Genomic DNA, 23,679 nt, shown 5'->3' with positions numbered 1-23,679 from the left:
AAAATCTTTAGGAATCTGCTCATCTATGATGGGAAATAAAAGGATAGTATCACAAATCTAAACCTTTTAAATTCATGAACTATATAGGGATCTAATGCATAGTTAATCCTCGTCACCGGAATTTTAACAAAAAAATCAAAGGTGATTTATTAATACAAAACACAGTATCGCTAACTGTTCATACACCGATTAAAGATGAGCCAAAGCTATCACAATCATTTCTTAATAAAGCTATCCTAAATTAAAACTTTCATATATGGCGTAACAGATGAGCCAAAGTCATCACAATCATTCCTTAATAAAACTATCCTGAACTATATGGTGTAATTCAGTGGAGAAGTAAGTTGACTTACTTCCCTTCTACTTGGCTGTAATTTTTATTTACTATTTTATGCCCATAAACTGAACAATTACCCTCAATATCCACTAAATAATCATACTTTTCCACACTTTTTTTTGCTAAACAGACAGACATAACACTCATCATAGTAAGATATATATATACATACATATATATATATATACATATATATATATATATATACACATATATGTATCATCATCAACATCATCATTATCGTTTACCGTCCACTTTCCATGCTGGCATGGGTTGGACTGTTTGACTGAAGACTGGCAAGTCAGGAGGCTGCACCAGGATCATAGTAGCTTCATTTCTTTCAAACCTACGCAAGTCTTCAGTAGCCAAGTCAAATGCAGATACAAGAGATTGTAGACCTGTTTCAGAATGACTGACAAAATTGCAATCGTCAGTGTTCCCTAATGAGTGAATTAAAAACCTTTGTTTTGAATTTCAGCCTGGTCAGATTAAAAACATTCCCTGTTGTTCGATATTTTATGTAAACACCCTCCTCAGAGTTTTGAAAAGCATGTGACAACACAACAACAAAGTACATTGCAAAGAGGGTGGGTGCATCAAGGTCTCTTTCCTTTACTCCATTTTCCATGGCAAAAGATTCAGAGAGCCTACCACCAAAGTTAACTCTAGCTTTCATATCTTGATGCAAAACCCTGATCATGTTTACAAATTTTTCTGGGCAATGGCATAGAGCAAGATTCTGTTCAATGCACTTTTCCTGAAATTGTCTGACAGTAAAGATACAATCAGCTGTGCCCCTGGAGGAACGAAAATCACACTGAGACTCAGACACTACATTTGGAACTATAAAGGTATTTAAACGTTCTAACAAAATGCAGGCAGGTACCTTTCCAACCACAGACAAAAGCGAAATCCTATGAAAATTACCACACAGAGCCATTGGCCCTGATTTATACAAGGAGACTAAAACAGCATCAATTCAGTCTTGAGGCACTTTCTCAATTCTCCAAAAGTGACAAATTAATATATTCAAGAGTTCAAACATTTTGTCATCCCCATATTTCAAGACTTCTGCACAGATTCCATCAGACCCTGGAGACTTATTGTTATTCAGCTTATTCACAGCTAAATAAATGTCATTTAGGGTTGGTTCAAATGCCATCTCCTCTATAACTGGAAGGTGTTCGAATTTTTCTATCGTCCTGCTGGTCTGTTCAAAAATAAGGAAAAATATTCTACCCAGCGCTTATGAATAGAAGCAGTGTCAGTCAGAAGCAAACATCCATATGCTGTTCTGACTGGAGCTATCGAAGAAGATTTTGGGCCATATACCTCCTTAACATAAGAGTACAAACCCTTGGCATCATTTCTAACAGCTGCTTCTTGTGCCCCTTTTGCTCTATCATTCCACCATTCCTGTTTACTTTCTCCTTGGAGCAATCTGCACTTTCCTTTTCAGCTTTCTGTAAGCTTCGTTTGAGTTGGGGTTCAAGGACTGAGAAAAAAATGTATCACCTAAGTTTTGTTTTACTAAAAGTAGATCATGAATTTCTGCTGATCTATCTGAGAACCAGTCACTGGACTTACGTGAATTAAATCCCACTGACAAACTTGCAGTTGGACATAAGAAGCATCAGATGTGGCGTGCAAGAGAGACATTTGCGCTGGTATGGTCATGTACTATGGATGGATGAGGAGAGCTGTGTGAAGAAGTGCCACTCCCAAACAGTTGAAGGAATCTGGGGTAAAGGTAGACCCAGGAAGACATGGGATGAGGTAGTGAAGCATGACCTTCAAACATTGGACCTCACAGAGGCAATGCAAAAAGACCTCTAGAGATAGAGGTCTTTTTGCTAAGACCCAACAAATACCATTTGTATGTGTGTGTATAGAAGTGTCTGTGTGTGTGTGTGTGTGTGTGTATAAATATATATATATAAAAAATACAAAATTGGACAAGAATGCAAAACATCCAGACAGTTAGGTGATACAAAAAAGGGACAACAAAACATCCAGATAGACGATACAAAAAAAAACAAGGATGGGTCATTCGGAGTTTTCTTTCCTCAGTTGAGTTCCAGATTATCTTCGCAATTTCGGCTGGTTATACTCGAGATTACTCCAATCTGGCCAGCCCCAAAGAAAAACTAAGCTAAGAGCATTAGATTCCTTGAAAGAAAGCAGAGAATGTATACGAAAATAAGGACGGAAAAAAACGGAGAAATGGTACACAAATACAAATAACAGGACATTAACAATGGGTGTCTTTCAACTAAGGACGAATTAAATTAAGCTGGCGTGTGTGGAAGTGAAGCCTTACGGTATGGACATAAGATTTGATTGGCACAGAGAGGAATACAGATTTTGCACGGATAGTAGTTGAACCAAGAAAGAAATGTCAGGCTTGGCTGAACTCCGATCACGTGGTGAGAGAAAAGAGAGGGGTAGAGAAAGAGGGATAGAAGAATCAAGGAGGGGCGAGAAGAAAATGAAAGGGACAGAGTAAAGTGAAGGAGGAGGGAAGGTGGGCATGAAGAGAAGGCAAGGAATTGTGAGAGAGAGGGGATGAAAGAACAAAGAGTGGAATATATATTTATATATATGTGTGTGTGTGTGTGTGTGTGTGTGTGTTTGCTTTTCACATGAAAACAGCTGCACAATTTGCTTCCATACTTGGGATGCATGAATAATTTGACCTCGGATACCTAATAGGGTCATCAGTTTATTTTTTTTATTAGAAATAAATAATATTCACTTCTTTAAAAAGGTTTCTCAATGTCAACTTCCAGTATTGACGTAAAATTGGCGAAGTCTCTCACTCGTTATTTTGATGTTTTCATTTCAAGTTTTAATTCACTATTTGTAAACAAGGATGGTAAATTACTGAAAGAAATATTTACTAAGTTCACAAATTTAAATATTCAGTACAAGATAGTTTTTAATGTGCTTTTATTTATATGATTCTTTTTCATTTCATCTTTATCTCATTCATTGCATGCAATGTTCTCTCTCCACTCTCTCTCTCTATCTCTCTCTATCTCACACACACACACATTCCAGGTTTGATTTCGTTATTACACAAATGATCCGACAAATAATGTGAGTTCATGGTTGTTTCCTGCACCAGCTTCACATAGAAGCCCCAGCCCTTCCAAAGTGCCTTGGATCACAGGACAGCCTGCTGTGCTTGAGGAGACCTATTGAGTCAAGTACGTCAGCATCAAAAATCAAATGGAAATTGTGGTTGCGATACCTGTGCCGGTGGCATGTAAAATGCACCATCCGTACGTTGCCAATGCCAGCACCGCCCTGACTGGCTTCCATGCCGGTGGCACGTAAAAACCACCAACTGATCATGGCTGTTGCCAGCCTCCCCTGGCACCTGTCCCGGTGGCACGTAAAAAGCACCCACTACACTCACGAAGTGGTTGGCGTTAGGAAAGGCATCCAGCTGTAGAAACACTGCCAGATCAGACTGGTGCAGCCTCCCGGCTTCCCAGACCCCGGTCGAACCATCCAACCCATGCTAGCATGGAAAACGGATGTTAAACAATGATGATGATGATGATCACATTAAAATTTTGCAATTCAACATGGGGCATCCAAAAATTATGAGCATTCTTTCGCTGGAACTCGCACACAGTTAATTTCTATAAAATGATTTTATTTATTTACTTTTTGCGCACTGTGTTCAGCTCTATGTATTTGTAGTCAGTCACACATGCATGTTTTTGTGTGTACGTTTGTATACATTTATGTATGTGTGTGTTGTCATGTATACATACATACATAAATACACATGCCTACATCATTTCTGTAAGTATGTGTGCATGTCTGTGTGTGAGAGAGAGAGAGTGATGTCTAAGTAGCACTCGCTATCTCACACACACACACACACACACACACAAAAAGGATGTTTGCTTATTTATGTATGTATGTTTACATGACACACCCCTTGACTAACTCTCTCTCTCTCTCTCACATACACACGTCCATTTCATCTGTTGAGACTGTATGCATATGTATGAGTGTTTGTGTGTGCGCACATGTAGTGTTCCCCAATCGCCAGAAAAAAGCAGAGGAATGATCTTTCTTGATGCTTCTTTGTGGTACAGGTAAAACATTTCTAATGACATTGCTTCTCTCCAAGGTAAGACAAGAAAAAAGAATTGCAGCTGCTGTAGCATTGTCTGGCTTTGTTGCCCCCATTCTCCCAAGAGGACAAACAGCTCATTCTGCTTTTAAATTACTGCTAAACCTGGTCACAAATGACATCCAATTTGTAACATAAGCAAAGATTCGGGTTCAGCAGAAATGTTGTGCCAATGCCACCTTACCATTTGGGATGAATGCATCATATCACATAGAGGTGCAATGGAAGCTCTTGATAAAACTTACAGGACATCAGAAGCAACAATGAATCTATGGAAGGAGTTACATTAGTTTTTATCAGGAAACTTCAGACAGACATTACCAGTCATTCCAAGACAAACAAGACCTGATGAAATAAAAGCATGCATTAAGTCTTCACACCTATGGAATAAGAGTACAGAAATTCTCCTTCAATACCAACATGTGAGCTTTACTACATGGGGCCAATGTGCAAAACAGTTTTCAACCTGGCTCCTCCAATTAGGAAATGGGAAAGTAACATTTGATGGGAATACTGATATCAGACTTAAGTAATAATAATAATTCGCATAAATGGTTGTGTGAAAGGGAAATTCTTGCTCAAAAAAATGAAACAATAGCAAGGATTAACCATGAATTAACAAATAAGAGTCCAACAATCATTAAGGAGTATAAATTGAACATGGTTGATGCCAGTGCCCCTGACTGGCTCCCATGCCGGTGGCACAAAAAAGGCACCCACTACACTGTTGGTGTGGTTGGCTATAGGAAGGGCATCCAGCTGTAGAAACATTGCCTGATCAGATTGGAGCCTGGTGCAACCCACTGGCTTGCCAGACCTCAGTCAAACAGTCCAACCCATGCCAACATGGAAAGCAGATGCTAAACGATGATGATGATGATGATGATGATGAAATAAATTGGTCGACCTGTCCATTACCCAACAGAGTTCCTTAATTCTCTTGAACCACCTGAAACTCCTCCACATAAACTTTTTCTGAATGTGGGAGTCCAAATAATGCTTCTAAGAAATTTAGATCCTCCTAAATTATGCAATGGGACAAGGTTGATTGTGAAGACATTATCACCTAATGTGATACAAGCTACCATCATCACTGGATGTACCTCTGGGAAAGAGGTTTTCATTCCAAGAATTCCAATCAAACCAACAGACATGCTATTTGAGTTCAAACGAACACAATTCCCAATGTGACTTTGCTTTGCAATGTTTATTAATAAAGCTCATGGTCAGACTTTGAAATCTACTGACTTGCTTTTCTCATGGTCAACATTATGTTGGTTACTCCAAGGTTGGTAGTTTGCAAAACTTATTTGTCTATGCTCCAAACCAGAAAACAAAGAATGTTCTTTACCCAGAAGCTCTTACATAATTTCCTCCAACATATATGGTAGAATATATCTCCTTTCATAAAAGTGGTAAATTTTGTATTTCCATTTATTATTTATTATTATTATTATTATTGTTGTTGTTGTTGTTGTTATTATTATTATTTTGCATTATGAATTCAGAATTGATTTCTCAATTAAGGAATAAATTGTATATCAAATGAAGAATAAATTGAATTTAGAATAACAAATTTCTATACAACATATTTGGCTTTTTTCAACCAATATATAAAGAACAATTTCATTCCTGGGCAATGCTGGGTGCCTCTATATGCAGAGAGAGAGAGAGAGAGAGAGAAAGAGAGATGTATATAGATAGATATAGATATGAATACATACATACATATTATCATCAAAGATTAATCTTCCATGCTCGTATGGGTCTTCACTGGTTGTCCTTCTTGTCACCAATTCCTACTTGTTTTCCAAATGAGTTAATTATCTTCTAGTCTATTGAACAACAAACAGCCCGGACATGTTTTATCTAGAGAACTGGAAACAAATGATATCATATGAACAAGTGTCTTGTTTACAAAATTTCACACAACACATCAAAATATGGTAAGAACCTAGACATGCTTTCAATGCAGACTGCAAGTAAATGAAACTGTTAGTAAACTTACTGTTTGCAATCAACAAGTGAGCGCACACACAGACACATACACACATAATGGGCTTCTTTTAGTTTCTGTAAACCAAATTCACTCACAAGCCTTTGGTCAGCCTAGGGCTATAGATGACATTTGTTTGAGGTGCCATACAGTGGGACTAAACCTGAAAGTCCCACAAATCTAAACACACACACCATTATATATATAAAGAAATTAGAAAAAAACCCCACCTTTTATCAATTCAAAATGAAAAATTAAATTACAGCATCTAGAAAATTACATAATAGAAAGATTAAATATAAGATGAAAAAATAACGATAATTAAGTAATGTGCAAAATAATAAATAAAACATATATATTTGGTATCTATTTATTTATTTATTATTTATTATTTTGCACATTACTTAATCATCATTATATTTAATCTTTCTATTATATGTAATTTTCTAGATGGTGTAATTTAATTTTTCATTTTGAATTGATAAAAGGTGGGTTTTTTTCTAATCTCTCTCTCTCTATATATATATATATTATATTTTGTGAAATTTGATTTAGTATTTCTAAATTGAATTTTTCCCTGTAAGTTTGGAATAATATTCCCTCATATTATTATATATATATATTATTATTATGTGGTTAAAAAGTTAGCTGAAGAGACCGGTAGACAGAGAGAGATGCACAGGGGAGATGGTTATATTGAGAAAGAGAGAGAGAGAGAGAGAGAGAGAGAGAGATACAGCAATAGTGGTGCATTTATATTGAAAAGTATTTTTTTATTTAACTAATTTTTCTTATAGAGACCATCGCAAATGCATAAGTGCAATTATTTATTGCTTGCTTGCTTAAAAAAATTGATATTTGTTTATAAGAGTTAATTTAGCCTAAATTCTGGATTCACAAGAAGCACAGTTGCAAGGTGCCTGGGAAAAGAGAAACAGATATAGAGCACACATCAGAGAGGAACAGCAAGAAAATATTAAAAAAAGAAGAAAAAGACAATGCCGATGGAGATGTGAGGAAATGAATGTAGACAAACATCAAGAATATTTAAAGAAAGCTAAACTGTAAATGCTATAAAAATGCAAATCATCCTTTCTTTCTCATATAGGTCCTCATAATAATTTTCATTCCATGGAATTTACACAGGTCCTACTAGTACACACACAAAGATTCTTTCAATTTTTGTCCACCAAATCCACTCAGAGGGCTTTGCTTGGCCAGGGAATATAATAAAAGGCACTTCTCATATCAAGAAAACATCACCTTACTCTACTCCTCTAAACATGTACAACCTCACAGTCACTTCAAATGCTGGACCTCACGATTACTGAGGATCTCTAGTGGTGAAAGCACATCCTTAACATAGCTAAAATCCAATCCATGGCCAGAAGATATTTTAGCCCCTGACAACTGGTGACACCTCTCCAAGGCTCAAGTGAGGTCCACAATGGAGTACTGCATCTCCATCTGGGACAGTGCTGCTGCTATATGCACAAACATAGCATGCCGGGCGAAATGCTTAGCGGTATTTCGCCTGTTGTTATGTTCTGAGTTCAAATTCCGCCGAGGTCGACTTTGCCTTTCATCCTTTTAGGGTTGATAAAATAAGGTACCAGTTTCGCACTGGGGTCGATATAATCGACTTAGTCCCTTTGTCTGTCCTTGTTTGTCCCCTCTATGTTTAGCCTCTTGTGGGCAATAAAGAAATATATATGCACAAACATCTTGGTTTTGATCCAGAAAAGGCTGCATTCAATCACAAAAAGACACATTCCAGTCTTTGGCCCAAAGGCATGTATCTCTTCTCTCTATCTTTTCTGTCACTACAATAATGGCCTCTGCTCCTCAGAATAAACTGGTCTCATACCTTGAGCACTCATGCATCCCACCCACTTTATCTCTCCACCAATCACCCCAACTCCTGACCAGGAATAACCACTACGTTCAGTCATTTCTTCCCAGACCACTGGCCCACTGGGATTTCCTCTCTGCTCATATTTTTCCTAGAGGTGTAGTTTTCTAACCGTTTGAACAGAACATTAACAACATCGACCTCACTAATTTCTGGGCACCACTTCAATCGTAACTGGGCTCAGGTCTGTTAGAGTCATGGGTACTGGCCCTTCCTTCAGACTCAAGATGGCATATTTAAGGTGAACGTCGGATATCAAGCTTTATGGTGTTCTGATTTCAAATTTCGCTAAGATCAGCCTTGTCTTTCATCTTTTCCAGGTAGATGAATAAAGTAGCCATCAAGTACTGAAGTCGACCCCCCTCCCTCTCTCTCACTAAAACATCAAATGTGTTCAAGCCTGGAAAGAAATGGAATTAGCCTGGTTTAAAATGTGGAACACGGGTGTCACAATGGCGACCACAGGAATCCTACAGGAGTTGAGGGCCTCATCTCCATGTTACACGTATATATATAAAATTAGCAACTTATCTCCATCTCTGACCGTACTCATGCCATGGTACATTTACTGTGTTTGACAACTATTTCATCAAATCGTACATTTCGAATTCAATGTCAACATTTCCTTATAAAATTATATTTGATACACTACTTAAATACACTGAGTGATCATTTAATTAATGTTTAACAGTTTTCATGTAATGCTACTTATCTGCAAAACATAGGTACAGTCAATGCGTGTGTGTGTTCGCGTGTTTGTGATCAGTGAACAGCTTTCAAAGACATTCTCTCCGATCGTAAATGAGAATTAAAACTCTATATTGTTGTACCCACAACAATAAATGGTTCTGACAGAAGGAATTGATGTTGCAAACGAGCGGCCAAATGTCTTCAAAGAACGAGTGGAATGATTCCGTATTTCTTCTGGTATATGTGTGGGTGTGTGTGTATGTATGTGTAAGTTCGAGTAAACTCTACAAGAGTATGCGGAAGTGAGTTTTAGCAAAGGAATTAGTCGTTTCGATCTGTACGAGACTTGTCAGCTGACAACAAACTACAGATAAACAAGTTTACTATCAGGTTATAAACGACAAATAGCTAGTTAAATACATAACGAAATTGAAAATGCCTTATTTAAATGAGGTGCTTTCTTTCTAATCTCGTGATGAATCGCAGTTGAGATCTTTTCGAAACGAAAGTCAACTCGAATTTTTAAAAACAAAATTGGCTTCTATTGGAAATTAAATAAATGTCAGGACCCAAAAAGGTGGTGAAAATAATAAAAGGCAAAACAAATAAACCAGTAAAACTGCAAATTAAACAAAAGAAGGGGCATGTGGAACAAAACAAAAACTATTTTGCCTTAATTATTTTTTTTTTCCCTCGAATTTTAAATTGCGTCTCTGCATGACAACTAATATTTAAGAATATTTCTTCACCAAACCACTGGCCTTTAATCTGGATCGCAATTTCCGACCAGATATCCAGAGCCGTCTTTAATTTCGATTTTCATTAGAAACCAAAAGGAGAAAGAGACAACAAGATTTCTCGCCACCAAAGAAGACTCGTTGTGAAGCAAACACCATATTGTCGCATTTCACAACGGTCATTCCAACCAGCAAACACCACACTATTCGTTCGACAATAAGCTTATTTGTGTTAATTCATTACGACACAACCAATTCTCTCACAATTTCCACTTACCTTTCCGTAATAAAATTGGTATCAATAACAGCTTTTTTAATTTTAAAGGAAATCTGGTGTAATAACTAAGGGAGGTAATTATGGAATTCTTCTCTCATGGAGACCATCTCTTGCTTGGGAAACATTGCCCAGATGATTAGGGGCTGCTTTAGATTAATGTCAATGTTCCTCACCGTCTCTCCCCTGCTTCCTTTCTTCTATTCATGCTTACTTTTTTTTGGTAGGGGCGATCCTTCGGTATAGGTACACACGTGACTTTGTATACATTTCTGAAGATAAGAGAAACCCTTTTCTCCCACCCCTAACCCTAACCCTAACACAAACCCCATATATAAAAAAGAACACTTTCTTGAAATGTATTCGGTACTTCCGGTACTTATACCGAAGTTACGCCTTTGATAGGTAATATTTTCTACTTTCCAAGTTGGACTAGCACTAATGAGGAAGTTGAAGCTCTATAAATGTGGAGGCTTGAATTGCTAGTTCCGAAGCAAAGTAAATTGACTCCGAACCTTTGGGACAATCAAAACACATTCTCTCTTTGATCAATCTGATCCCTATTCAGAGTGCTACCTATTTTCTACTAGTGCCAAATTTTCTAGACATTAGTTTGACGCTTTTTTTTTAAATGTTAAACGTGCATTTTATTTTTATGGGAATATAACACGTATGTATATGATACATATATAATACAAAACCACATTAAAATACAATTCCAAAACAGAAGAAAACACTACTACCTCTTATTGATTCTCATCGTCTCTCCATATATATATATATGGCTGAAGAAGGCTTTTGATCTATCTGTTATATCAATTATGCATTGGGATCTTTTCCTTTAGATTTTGCCTTAAAGGAAAAGATCCATGCATTGATATAAGAATAAGTTGTTCAATAAAGCCCGAAACATATGTACTGCAAAATCCTTTGCATCCTGTTTTTCTTTTGATACATATATATATATGTATGTATATATATATATATATATGTATGTATATATATATATATATATATATATATAATATATATATATATATATATATATATAACAAACGATGGATAGCTGTCAATTCATTACAAATGTCTCCTACAAATTTTTTAATTGATTAATGAGTACATTATATCATTATAAAATACCATTTTCTTCAGATGAATACACAAATATATATGTATATGTAAGTCATCTAAGAGCCCATAAGTCAGGAAAAAAGGCATTCTTATCTATCAATAGAGTGAGTATATATAATAGCTACCTCTGATGAGCGTAGGGTTACATGATCAGACTGTTACCTAACACTCCATTGAATCCCTAACACAAAAGCGATTGGTAAGATCAGCTGTAATGGCTATATAATACTGCACACTTCGATTGATATATATATATATATATATATATAAGGTTAATCCAAACGAGAAAACAGAAAAAACAACAACACAAGGAGGTGGAACAATTAAAGTATTATTATTAGGCGCTCAGGAAAAAGGGAAGAAGGAGGGTATGACGTTTCGAGCGGAGCTCTTCGTCGGAAACATAAGAGAAAGAAAGATCCCGAGGCGGGCGGACGGAGGGAAAAAAAACCGCGACTGGTTTTCACGAGGTAAACATATATATATGACACCATTCGAGCGTGATCGTTACCAGCATCGCCTTACTGGCACCTGTGCTGGTGGCATGTGTAAAAGGATTCGAGCAAGGTCGTGCCAGTACCGCCTGACTGGGTACGTAAAAGCACCCACTATACTCTTGGAGTGGTTGGCGTTAGGAAGGGCATCCAGCTGTAGAAACACTGCCAGATCAAGATTGAAGCCCGGTGCAACCATCTGGTTCACCGGCCCTCAGTCATTCGTTCAACCCATGCTAGCATGGAAAGCAGACGTTAAATGACGACGATAATGATGATGATTCACAATCAAGGTGCAGAAATGGCATATTCTGAATGAACATTAGAATTATATATATATATATGGTATCATACAAGAAATGACTGTCTCACATGTAGAGGACAATCATCAAAAGAAGATGACAAAAGCATTGGTGGAAGGACACCCGAAGATTTAGAAGATAAAAAGAAATCTCACAAAATCTTGCATTCCATGGGGTAACTATCACTGAAAAGAAGAGTGTTTTTCATGCAGAAGAAGTGATGCTTTGAGGATACAAAATAGCCAAACATTGTATTCAACTAGATTATAAATTAGTAAAAAAGATTTTAGAATTGAAAATTCCAAAGAGAAGATAAGAGAATTGAAGTCGCACTATGCTTACATCCCACTCACCAATCCTGTTGTCGTGACCCTGCTTCATTGTATCATTGCTATTCGCTAGCCCCCACCCCCGACCTGTGTGTTCCACTAACACATACCAAGAAAACTTTTCACACACCCTACCCTAACAATTCAATCTACATCAACTAATTGTGGTTGTTGCCAGCCTCCACTGGCCCGTGCCAGTGGCATGTAAAAAGCACCCCTTACACTCTTGGAGTAGTTGGCGTTAGGAAGGGCATCCAGCTGTAGAAATACGGCCAGATCAGACTGGAGCCTGGTGCAGCATTTTGGCTTCCCAGACCCCAGTCAAACCATCCAACCCATGCCAGCATGGAAAACGGAAGTTAAACGACAACGACGACAACAATCTCTTCTTCACATTTCCTCCTTCATAAACTATGCCTACCTCTCACTCCCCAATTCTGTTCTAAAGGCCTTGTTTCTTTATATCATTGCTATCCAGTCACCCTACCCACCCCTCTATATATACCCAGGTTTTCACCACTCACTTCCCCCATCTCCACACTCTCTAATCATGCTTTCTTCACAGTATCCTGCCACTTACATTATGACCTTTGAACCTGAAGGGTATGCAGGCACTTGCCACCATCTATATCTCTCTCTTCCTTTACTCAACCATCCCATTGATGTTCTGATCCCCATCTCTTGTGAACATGCCTGGCACTTTGCCACCATCTCTATCCTGCTGACTCCCACTCTCTCTCTCTCTCTCTCTCTCTCTCCTTCTCCTGCCCTTCCCTCAAGTTGGGTAACCATATATTTCCTTTACAGCAGCACACCTGCTTCTGTCTTCATTCTCTCTCTCTCTCTCTCTCTCTCTCTCTCTCTCTCTCTCTCTCTCTCTCTCCATGTAACCTCCAGGTAAACTTTAAAAGTTATGGCAGAACATTACATTCATATGAGAATTTGCATTGAAATGTCCCATTGACTTTTGAAAAATCGATGCTGATTAAAAGTTATCAATTTTTTTTGAAAATCCAGTTGTGTAAGTGACCGAATGGGCATAAGCCCCCCCACACGTGTCAAGTTTCATTGAGGTCGGTTGGAGAATCTCGGAGGGGTTAAAGTAACAAATTCATACACAAACACATCCACAGACAGAAATTGCTATTTATGTACATACATTAATTTATACATTAGCAATTAAACTTGATGTGTATATGTAGTAGGAAAATTCAGCTATCACCCAGTATCACAATTCTCTAGAATATTACCCATGTGATCAACAAAATCTGACCAATCATGACTTTGCGTCAAATAGACTCAAACTTTTTTCTTTTTGGTGCACTTCATTCTGAGTCTATCAAGTAGTATAAAGTCACTGCATCATGAACACCAGAGAGAGAGAGAGAGCTTTGGCATGCACTGAGAAGGCTGCCTGTAGGAGCTAACCAATGGAGCTGGTGGATAACACAAAGGCAATGAACAGTTGGAGGATGAACAACATTAGAAGTCAGTAGCCAACAAGGAACAAACAACACTTTATCTGATACTACAACTACATTAAGAACAAAAACTTGGCATTTTGTCATTCCTAGTAACAACTGCCATTTCTTGTGTACAAAAACAATAAATTGTTGTTTATCAAAATCTCAAAAGACTCCATTGTTTCTTTCCATACGTATATTTCTACACAGGATTCAGGTAAGTGAAGAGTGATTAGTGCCATATGTGGATGCCAGCACCACCTTGACTGGCTTCTGTGTTGGTGGCACGTAAAAACCACCAAATAATCGTGGCCATTGTCAGCCTCCCCTGGCACGTAAAAGGCACCATCCGTACATGGTCGATGCCAGCACCACTTTGACTGGTTTCTGTGCTGGTGGCACATAAAAAAAGCACCAATCGACCGTGGCCGTTGCCAGTCTCCTCTGGCACCTGTGCAGTGGCACATAAAAAGCACCCACTACACTCACGGAGTGGTTGGCATTAGGAAGGGCATCCAGCTGTAGAAAACTATGCCAAATCAGACTGGAGCCTGGTGCAGCCTCCTGGCTTCCCAGACCCCGGTCGAACCATCCAACCCATGCTAGCATGGAAAACGGACGTTAAACGATGAGGATGATGATGATGATGATGACAGACATAGTGAAAGTACACAGGACTCAGATGTGTGAACGAGTGATTAATATTTTCATGAAATTGTCATAATGAAAGTATCAGATGTCAGCTAACAAAACCTCTCTATTAGAATTTCCACAGAATTTAGACAGAAAGGAAGTACAAAAATTGGTTTTGATGAATATTTTGGGGAAGAGGACAACTAGAGAGAGAGAGGGAGTAGAAAGTGATAATTATATTTCTAAGTAATAAAGCCTCTATTGAATTGTTTGGAATCATAGCCAACCTTTCCATCATAACAATATGAAAAAAAATTTTTTTTAAACAATGGATCTTGTTAAATTTCTTCCGATCACTCAAATTTAAAATTTTCAGCAGATTATTTTTTAAAATTTATGCATGCTGGTGACAAAAATTGCATTCATTTTTTTCAAGAAATTAATAAATTAATAGGCGCAGGAGTAGCTGTGTGGTAAGTAGCTTGCTTACCAACCACATGGTTCCGGGTTCAGTCCCACTGCATGGCACCTTGGGCAAGTGTTTTCTACTATAGCCTCGGGTCGACCAAAGCCTTGTGAGTGGATTTGATAAATGGAAACTGAAAGAAGCCCGTCGTATATATGTATATATATATATGTATGTGAGTGTATGTGTTAGCGTGTCTGTGTTTGTCCCCCAACATCACTTGACAATCAATGCTGGTGTGTTTACGTCCCCGTAACTTATCGGTTCAGCAAAATACACCAATAGAATAAGTACTAGGCTTCCAAAGAATAAGTCCTGGGGTGGATTTGCTCGACTAAAGGCGGTGCTCCAGCATGGCCACAGTCAAATGACTGAAACAAGTAAATAAATGAGAAACAGCCTATTCCCAACTATATTATACATTGTGTCATCCTGTTTGTACTTTAATCATAATGATGTAGATTAAGAAAGATTTGACAGTTATTTCCAGCTGGTGAAGAGACCACAAAGGCTTCATCTTTGTTGTGTATGCTGATTTCCATGACAACAAACAGATGTGACTTCTGATATGTTGGCAATGGAGGTTTTCAACTGGCTAAAAACTACATAACTTTAAATGCTTGTAATTTCTTTATTATTAAGTTCTAGAGAGGAAAAAAAAAATGAATGCAATTTTCTGTATCACCATGCAAAACTACATCAAAACAACATATTTTGTAAATAATCTAGTGGAAAATTGAAATGCTTCAAGTAGTTGGAAAAAATTTAACAAGATCCCAAATTATTCTTAATTGCATAAGAGATATCGTCAATGACAAACAAACTGTTTGCAGCTCAGTATCAAAAGAAAAAAATTCTGTTGTTGCCATAGAGAGTAATTCAGCTATAATCAATGATCTCATATTTACAATCAAGATGAGAGTAGTACAACTGACTCACTCCTCAATACATTGAGCATGCAACTCTGGAAGGGTCATATGGATAGGGCAAAGATTTGCTCTTCAATGTGGTCTACAAAGAAATTTGCATGATTGGGATTCATCTTAGTTTCCTTAGCCATCCCACTGTTTGTAAAATTCTCCAGAGAATGAAAAGTATTTGAGGGTTAAGATGAGCTCAGCTAAGTGAAGGAGTGTGGTGGTGCTGAGTGGGCGATAGGCTGGTGCTGTTAGGGATCGCTGTGGAGAATGACTTAATGTCTCTGGTCAGAAAGATCTCAGACTGTATACAGTTTCATGTACGTGTATAAATTGGTGGTGTTAGTGGGGGTGTGGAGGATGTTGGTCAGTGTGTAATTGTCAGGTGAATGGTAACGGTGTCAAGTAAGTTTTATGTAGGATGGGGTGTGCAAGGGGACATTATTTGTGTGAGCTCAAGTAAACAAAAATGCATCTTAGGGAGGAAAGTGTATTTTGATGTGTGTGTCAGAAAAACAAAGAGTTCAAAATGGTGAAAATTCAAGAAGAGAAAATACTGTAAAAAGCCAGCTTCTAAATATGGGTGAAGCGGGAAGACTAAAAATGGCTTGAAAGTCATAGCATGCTGGCAGGAAATAACATCACTAAGTGAGACAAGCTGACACTGAATCAGCTTCGCTGACTGACAGGTGATGGTCGGTTAGAGAATGCGCGGGCTAAGACTATGCGCCTCCACTAGTCAGTTAAGGTGAGACAGTGTCACATGACAACTTGCTGGGGCTGCCTGCTGGAGCCTAGTGGCAGGTATTTAAAGGGAAAAATTTGACAAGTCAGTCAATCACCGGCTGACACTCGCTGACGATACATCGAAGAGGCCAGGGAACAGAAGAAAGAAGACATGCACCTGACACCACAGCTGAAGACACCTCCGAGGGGGGGGGGGCGTCACATCAAAACGGTTGAGGAGTAGGGGCTGAAACCGGACGTGGTTCCTCCTGATGATGTCTTGAGCTAACTGGATCCTATAAAGGAGCTGTTGTGGTAGCAGACCACGAAACACGGTGGTAATTCCTCTAAGATAGTAGAGGGGAAAATATACTGGAACGCTGGAAAATGGAGGAAAGAACAAAGATGTTATCATTATGACTTTGCCTTTCATCCTCGGAATCGATAAAAGGCAATCAATCATTTTTTGGTCTCAGACTTGTCAATGTTTACAGATGGATGTTCAGTAATTTCTATAAATTTCTTTTTATTTATTTACTTTCATTTTCATGATGTGTGGAAGGTAAACATTTGCTTTGAATTTGGTGAAAAGTGAAGATGCATCGCAAATGCCTTCGACACATCATGATAAAAGTAAATGAAAACTTTTTATCCGGAGTCCATGGAATCAACTTGACCCCCTCACCCCAACCACCCTAAATTTCTGGCCCTGTGCCAAAATGTGTAACCATTAATTTTTTTTTTTTTTTAGAGATATGGAAGGAGGGAGCAGAAAAATATTATTGTGATGTATGATGGGGGTGGAGTAAAAAATGAACTTATGTGATCTTCTTGATCCGAACTTTCGTTCTTTTGAAACTCCTCTCCCCATCCCTTCAGAAAAATTTCCTCACAAATTTCTTTATAATCGTAATCTATGCTGTTTGAATGGTATTTGTATAAACTTCCATTAAAAGATACCCATTTTCCTGAAAGTTATGAGGGGGAAAAAATTGTATCGTGTGAATTTTCCCAAAATCCTCTCAAAATTTTTCCCACAAATTTCTTTATAATTGTAATCTATGCCATTTGGAAGGTATTTGTATCTAACATTTCATTAAAAGATATCCATTTTCCTGAAAGTTATGAGGGGGGAAAAATTGGATTGTGTGGATTTTCCCAAAATCCTCTCAAAATTTTTCCCACAAATTTCTTTATAATTGTAATCTATGCCATTTGGAAGGTATTTGTATCTAACATTTCATTAAAAGATATCCATTTTCCTGAAAGTTATGAGGGGGGAAAAATTGGATTGTGTGGATTTTCCGAAAGTCCTCTCCCCACCCCCGCTTCGTTTGCGCAAATTTTGTTTTTCAGATTCGTTTACTACATTCTTTTGCACCTTTTACATTTTTTTTTGGTGGCCGGGTGTTAAACTAGATATTAACCCAGGTAATTGGAGACCTTTTATCGAAATTTTCAACATATACCACTTAGATTTTGTAGATTCAGAATATATAAGGATTTGTTGAAAAGAATTTTTCCGAGGGTGAGGGGAGAAGTTTTGGAAAATTCACATGACCCGAATTTTTTTCCTAATAACTTTCAGGAAAATGATTATCTTTCAATGAAATTTTATACAAATACCTTTCAAATTGCATAGATTACGTTCATAAAGGAATTTGTTGGGAAAATGTTTTCTGAAGGGGTGAAGAAAGGAGTACCAGACCAGGAAGTTTACATACGTTGGAATTTTTCAGTTTTGAAAGGGAATTTGTTTTTCACCACGGCCTTCGAAATGATGGGTGGGGCATCGTTTTATGAAAAAGTTTGGAAAATTTATGATTCTTTTTTTTTCACCTCATAGCTTCCAGAAAAATGGATACTTTTAAAGAAATTTTCAACAAATACCATAACAAAGTCAGGGTGGGGTACACATCTGTGGGAATGCCAATGTTTGTATGTGTTCAAAATCTATATTAATCAACTATTTGAATAAGTAAATTTTCAATCTTTCTATTGGGGTACTTCTTCTGCCACATGAATTTGTAGTGGACCCTTAGTGAAATCCTCTCTCTCTCTGACATATATAACAAAAATACAGATGTAGCAGATAACAGTTAGCCTTCGGCTGCTTAAGCCCAGTTGTGTCTGCTGCTCTGATTGGTTGATTTTGGTGCAGTTTGCCTCTTGCTTTATTTCGTGCCAATGTGCAAACCAACCTGATAAGGTCCCATGATACTGTTTTTCTAAAGCTCGTTTGAGCCTCTAGATTGTTATAAAACCCAGTGATTCATTGAATCGCACATCTTTGGTCCTAGACCATTGACCACAGAGCATCTAGCGATAGACAGTCAGTTCCAGCAGCATTTCAGGACCTCCATCACCATCGCCTTCATCTTAATGTCACCTTCAACTTAACGTCGCCTTCAGCTTATCAATGCCACCAACATCAATATGTACACAGTAACATCGCCCAGGTTTAACTTCACGCTGTTTGTGAATACCCACCAAGGTTAACAGCTAGCTCTACCTGCGAGATCCTTCTGTACTAAGTAACCCGGCACAGCATTGAAGCCACAACCACTACACGTCATGTGTTCAACCGGCCTCTGCCTTGTGACCTCAACCTCATTGTTACAGAACTTTACTATTGCGTTTCTTACTACGAACTGGTATTATCTTTACCTTGTGTCTGAACATTCTTCTAGCGTCCTGTTATAGACTCATTTCTATGCTCTGTATTTTATCTCACACGCATACACTTTGTTTGTACACCCATACACATTATTGTATGTATGACGGCCTGTCTATTATTATTGTTCTTATTATGTATGTTCTTACAATGCACACACATACAGACTGCTACTCACATATCAACACCTAAATAAAACCTTTCTCTTACATTATATTTCTCTTACATTATATCAGTTGTATCGTCTTCTTATTCCTTTTGGCACTTATTTTGGCTTTTATTATAAGGCAACCGTGCGGTGTTTAAAAGCAGACATTCATTCATCACCATCTCCTTTCGTACGGCCGTTCTACAGCTTCAATCAAATATGTAGGAAACCAGTATGAGGAGGTACCATAAAGCTGGCGATAGTTGCGTTTGGTGTGAGCCTACATCCCTTCCATATGTTAAATGCATACTCATTTTAATTGCTAGTAGTATGAAACCGTCCTTTTTCCATTCATACGTTTTTTTCTGTCTTGATTGGGGTGGTATGGGCCCTAAGGGGAGTGTTGTAGGCATGTTTTTCCATCCTAGGTCATATCACACATTGGTGGTTGATTCTGGCAGGTGGCATAAGAATTTTTAGAAAATTAATTTATTGCAAAAAAAAAATAAATAAAATGCAATAAATTCATTGCAACGAAATAAATTTATTGCAAGCTCTGCAATGCATTTTTAACAAAGCCTGTTTATAACAATTCCATAGCTAAATTGGGCCACTATAACAATGGATATTTCATGGGTGTCTAAACCAGTTCAAAGAAGGCTTGACATAGACATGCAGACTGACACAGGTTTGAGCGTGCCCTTGAAGTCAACTACCGAGTGTTGACTGAGGATATTGATTCCGATTATGAACAGAGCTACAAGGTGGTCAGCCACAAAAAAAAATTAACGTTATCTCTATATATATAAACGGCAAAATGTCTGTCTATGTGTGTGTGTGTCCCCTTTATACAAATCCACAATTTTTCAGTTAGAGGGCTCGCACTTTCTATGGTCATTCAAAACCATCCAAGGGTGGTCATGCACATCTTTACATTTCCCCAGTCACCCTGCAAAGCCATTAAAAAATCAGTAGAAGTGACTTTTTTGTGAATTTTCTATCCAAAACCCAATCAAAATGCCCGAAACTTGATACGCCAATTGAATGCCAGCTAGCTGTATGTGATTGGTTGGAGATTTGGACAGTACTCGCGTGTATGTGCGCACGCACACAGCTGTATATGCATGCACTAGCACTATGACCCAGCATTGCCAGGTCATAGTGCTAGTATGCAATATTCCCCAGGTGTAGTTTGCTACTGAATTTGCCTTTAATTTCCAGTGCTGTATTGTTGGCCAAGTTAACTTTTTCTGGGCAGGTATGATCGTATTGCAATCCCCAGACTGCAAGAAGATTCGCTTCTACAAATGCCCGGTAAGAACCCGTGTCAAGAAGGGCTTGTGTATTGTTGTCCTTAATTTTAACAGGTACCAGCTGTCCTGCACCGTTTGTTACTGCTAAGATGATGGATAACAAGGTCCCATCACTGTCTTCCTCTTAGTTGCTCTCGGGCTCTGTGACAGCTGCTGTTTTGAGAAAGTTTTGTTTGTTACTTGGTGGCTTTTTTGAGAGGCAGACTTTCTCCCAGTGGCCTTACTTCTGACACTTTTTGCAAGTGGAGTTTCTCACCGGGCATTGATTTTTTTTTTTATCGATGTCTCCACCGCACCAAAAACATGCTGATTTAGCGGCTGCGAGATGAGGTGGTTGATCGATACCAGCTGAGCCTTGCGATAGGTTGCGAAGGTCTTTAATGGCCACCTCCATGGTTTGAGCAAGCTTATAGTGTTTCTAGATTGTCGTCTGATAGCTCGAGAAGTCTTAGTCTAATTGATGGTGATTGAAGCCCAGCTACAAAGGCATCACCAATTAGAAATTCTCGTTAACAGTCTGCTGGTGGGGCTTGGATTTTACACTTCTTGGCCAACACCTGAGGTCTTGATATAAATTCTTCTATAGACTCGTTTTCCTTTTGTTTTCGAGTTCGTAGCTTATTGCTCATTATTATGTTTAAACCTTTCTTTATGAACTTTAAGTCCAGGCGTTCTATTGCTGCCTCGAAGGTTTCGGATTCTTCGACGATGGAGTAGATGTTAAGAGTACCTCCAGTTTAGATTCATCTGGAACTTTTGCTCTTGCGATGTAGATGTGTAGCATCCGTTTCCAGTAAATATAATCTTCTTCGGTTGGATCGTCTGGTAGGGTCCTCTCGAACACATCGGCATCTATTTAAAATAACGTTTCAATAAAACTTGTCATAAATCAGTTCAAAGAAGGCTTTTATTCAAACTTTATTTCTGATCGCCGTCTAATCTGTTAATCACGAAATCTGCGAAATCCTGTGTCATTCTGCATGTTCATGTCAAGCCTTCTTTGAACAATAAAAGCCGTCTTTGAACTGGTGTATGACAAATTTTATTTCTGCTCGCCGCCTAATCCGTTAATCACGACGATCCATCGATTAAGATGCGTGATTTTATATTAGGTAAAGACAGTATCCATCTATCGATACTACGCCACATTTTCGTACTCAATACAGAATAAGATATCTTATATTTTTAACTATTATTTACTATTGTAGAAAGGAAGGAATTAATGATAGGATATTATAATTCATAACAGTGGGTAATCAAGGATGAACTGGCCTTGACCTCAGTCAAGAACGTGACATCCGATTCTCATAAATTTCTGAGCGCAAATCCAGAGAATAATGGAAATAACTCCGAGGAAAAATTTCCGACTGAGGTTTTAATTCATGGTTAAAGATCCAGAGTCTAATTGCTTCAAAGTTTTTAACTTCCAATAGAACCCAGAAGTTTTGACTGCTGTCAGTTTCTATCCCTGAAAAAAATCTTTGTAAAAGGTTGACTAATTATTAGATACATATTTCTTTCATTATTTTTATAGCAGACATAATCTCTCTCTTTTCAACAAACTCAAATGTAACCCATCCTGTGCGCACTCATTTCGCATGCTAGAAATAGCAGGGATCCCATGGGTATGTTCTAAGACCTATAGCATATCAAAAACAGCCATGCTTACCATCTTATTAATCGCTGATATATTTTTTTTTTCAAATTATTTTATTATATATTCTACGTTTTACTTGTTTCATGCAGGGATAAGCCTTTTAGTGGAACAAATCGACCCCAGTACTTGTTCTTTGTAAGCCTAGTACTTATTCTATCGGCCTCTTTAAACCGCTAAGTTACGGGGACGTAAACACACCACCATCGGTTGTCAAGCGATGTTGGGGGGACAAACACAGACACACACACGCACATACATATATATGACAGGCTTCTTTCAGTTTCTGTCTACCAAATCCACTCACAAGGCTTTGGTCGACCCGAGGCTATAGTAGAAAACACTCGCCCAAGGTGCCACGCAGTGGGACTGAACCCGGAACCATATGGTTGGTAAGCAAGCTACTTACCACACAAAATTTCGTTAAAAAGTATCTATTTTCTGAAAGTTATGAGGGGGAAAAGTCGAGCAGGGGGCACACTTGTGTAGGAATGCAATAAAAATTATCATTTTTCTTTTAGGCTCGAAGCTAACAATTTTGAGGAGTGGAGATTAATTAGTCAAAATTATCGATCTCTAGTATGTGACAAGTACTATACTTTATCAACTCCGAAAGGCTGAAAAGCAAAGATGACTTCGGTAAAATTTGAACCTAGAAGTAAAGATTCCGAAGAAATATCGCATGGCATTTTCCCCTTCCCCCGACACTCTGAAGATGGAACGGCTTGCCGCCTACATATTATTATACATGGATGGATATTTTTTAAAGAAACGAAATATTTTTTTCCTTTTTACAAACTTTGAATCACCACCAGGAAATCTTGAAATAAAGAAAATTTAAAATATCGTTCAGAAACAGAAACGATAATTCTTTCGAATACCCGTCCACAACCACACTGGGAAAGATAAATACAAAAATATTTAGAAAAAATGCATTTAAAAATAATGTTGGGGCTCGTCCGGGATTCGAACCCGGGACCTCTCGCACCCAAAGCGAGAATCATACCCCTAGACCAACGAGCCACAAGCGAAAGCGGTTGTTTAGAAATAATATTTAAAATAATATAAACGTTTCTTTGATTGGTTGTATTATGTTTGTTTATGGTGAATGGGTCCGCGACGTTTTATTTGAATTAAATGTCTCATTTGTTGGCAAATAGCGACTTGTGCAATAACAGTGGACAGTTGTAAACGATATTTTAAGGTCGTCTTTGAATGTGAATGGCTTTTGTCATCCACTCCTTAAATGAGGTCAATAAAACAAGTCTCATATACTACTACACCTATTTTTTAAAGGCTGATTTTGTGATGAATGGAAACTATTAAAATG

At 38.0% G+C, this 23,679-nt stretch overlaps 1 protein-coding gene and 1 non-coding gene across 2 annotated transcripts in view; both read right to left on the bottom strand.

Moving 5' to 3' along the window:
• The window catches only part of LOC115220435 (baculoviral IAP repeat-containing protein 7-B), a 33,023-nt gene extending 22,833 nt beyond the window's left edge, over nt 1–10,190 (bottom strand). The window contains exon 1 of the mRNA XM_036509962.1: nt 10,103–10,190. The gene's annotated coding sequence lies outside the window, so the exon portion shown is untranslated. The remainder of the gene's footprint in view (nt 1–10,102) is intronic.
• A 13,110-nt stretch (nt 10,191–23,300) lies between these two features.
• Trnap-ugg lies at nt 23,301–23,372 on the bottom strand. The gene has a single exon. It is a non-coding gene; the product is annotated as a tRNA-Pro (tRNA).
• Nucleotides 23,373–23,679: the final 307 nt, after the last annotated feature.

The sequence above is a fragment of the Octopus sinensis genome, linkage group LG16, assembly GCF_006345805.1.
Source record: "Octopus sinensis linkage group LG16, ASM634580v1, whole genome shotgun sequence".
Lineage (NCBI taxonomy): Eukaryota > Metazoa > Mollusca > Cephalopoda > Octopoda > Octopodidae > Octopus > Octopus sinensis.
Note: the sequence above shows the minus strand (reverse complement) of the source record. Positions and strands in the feature narration are given on the sequence as shown.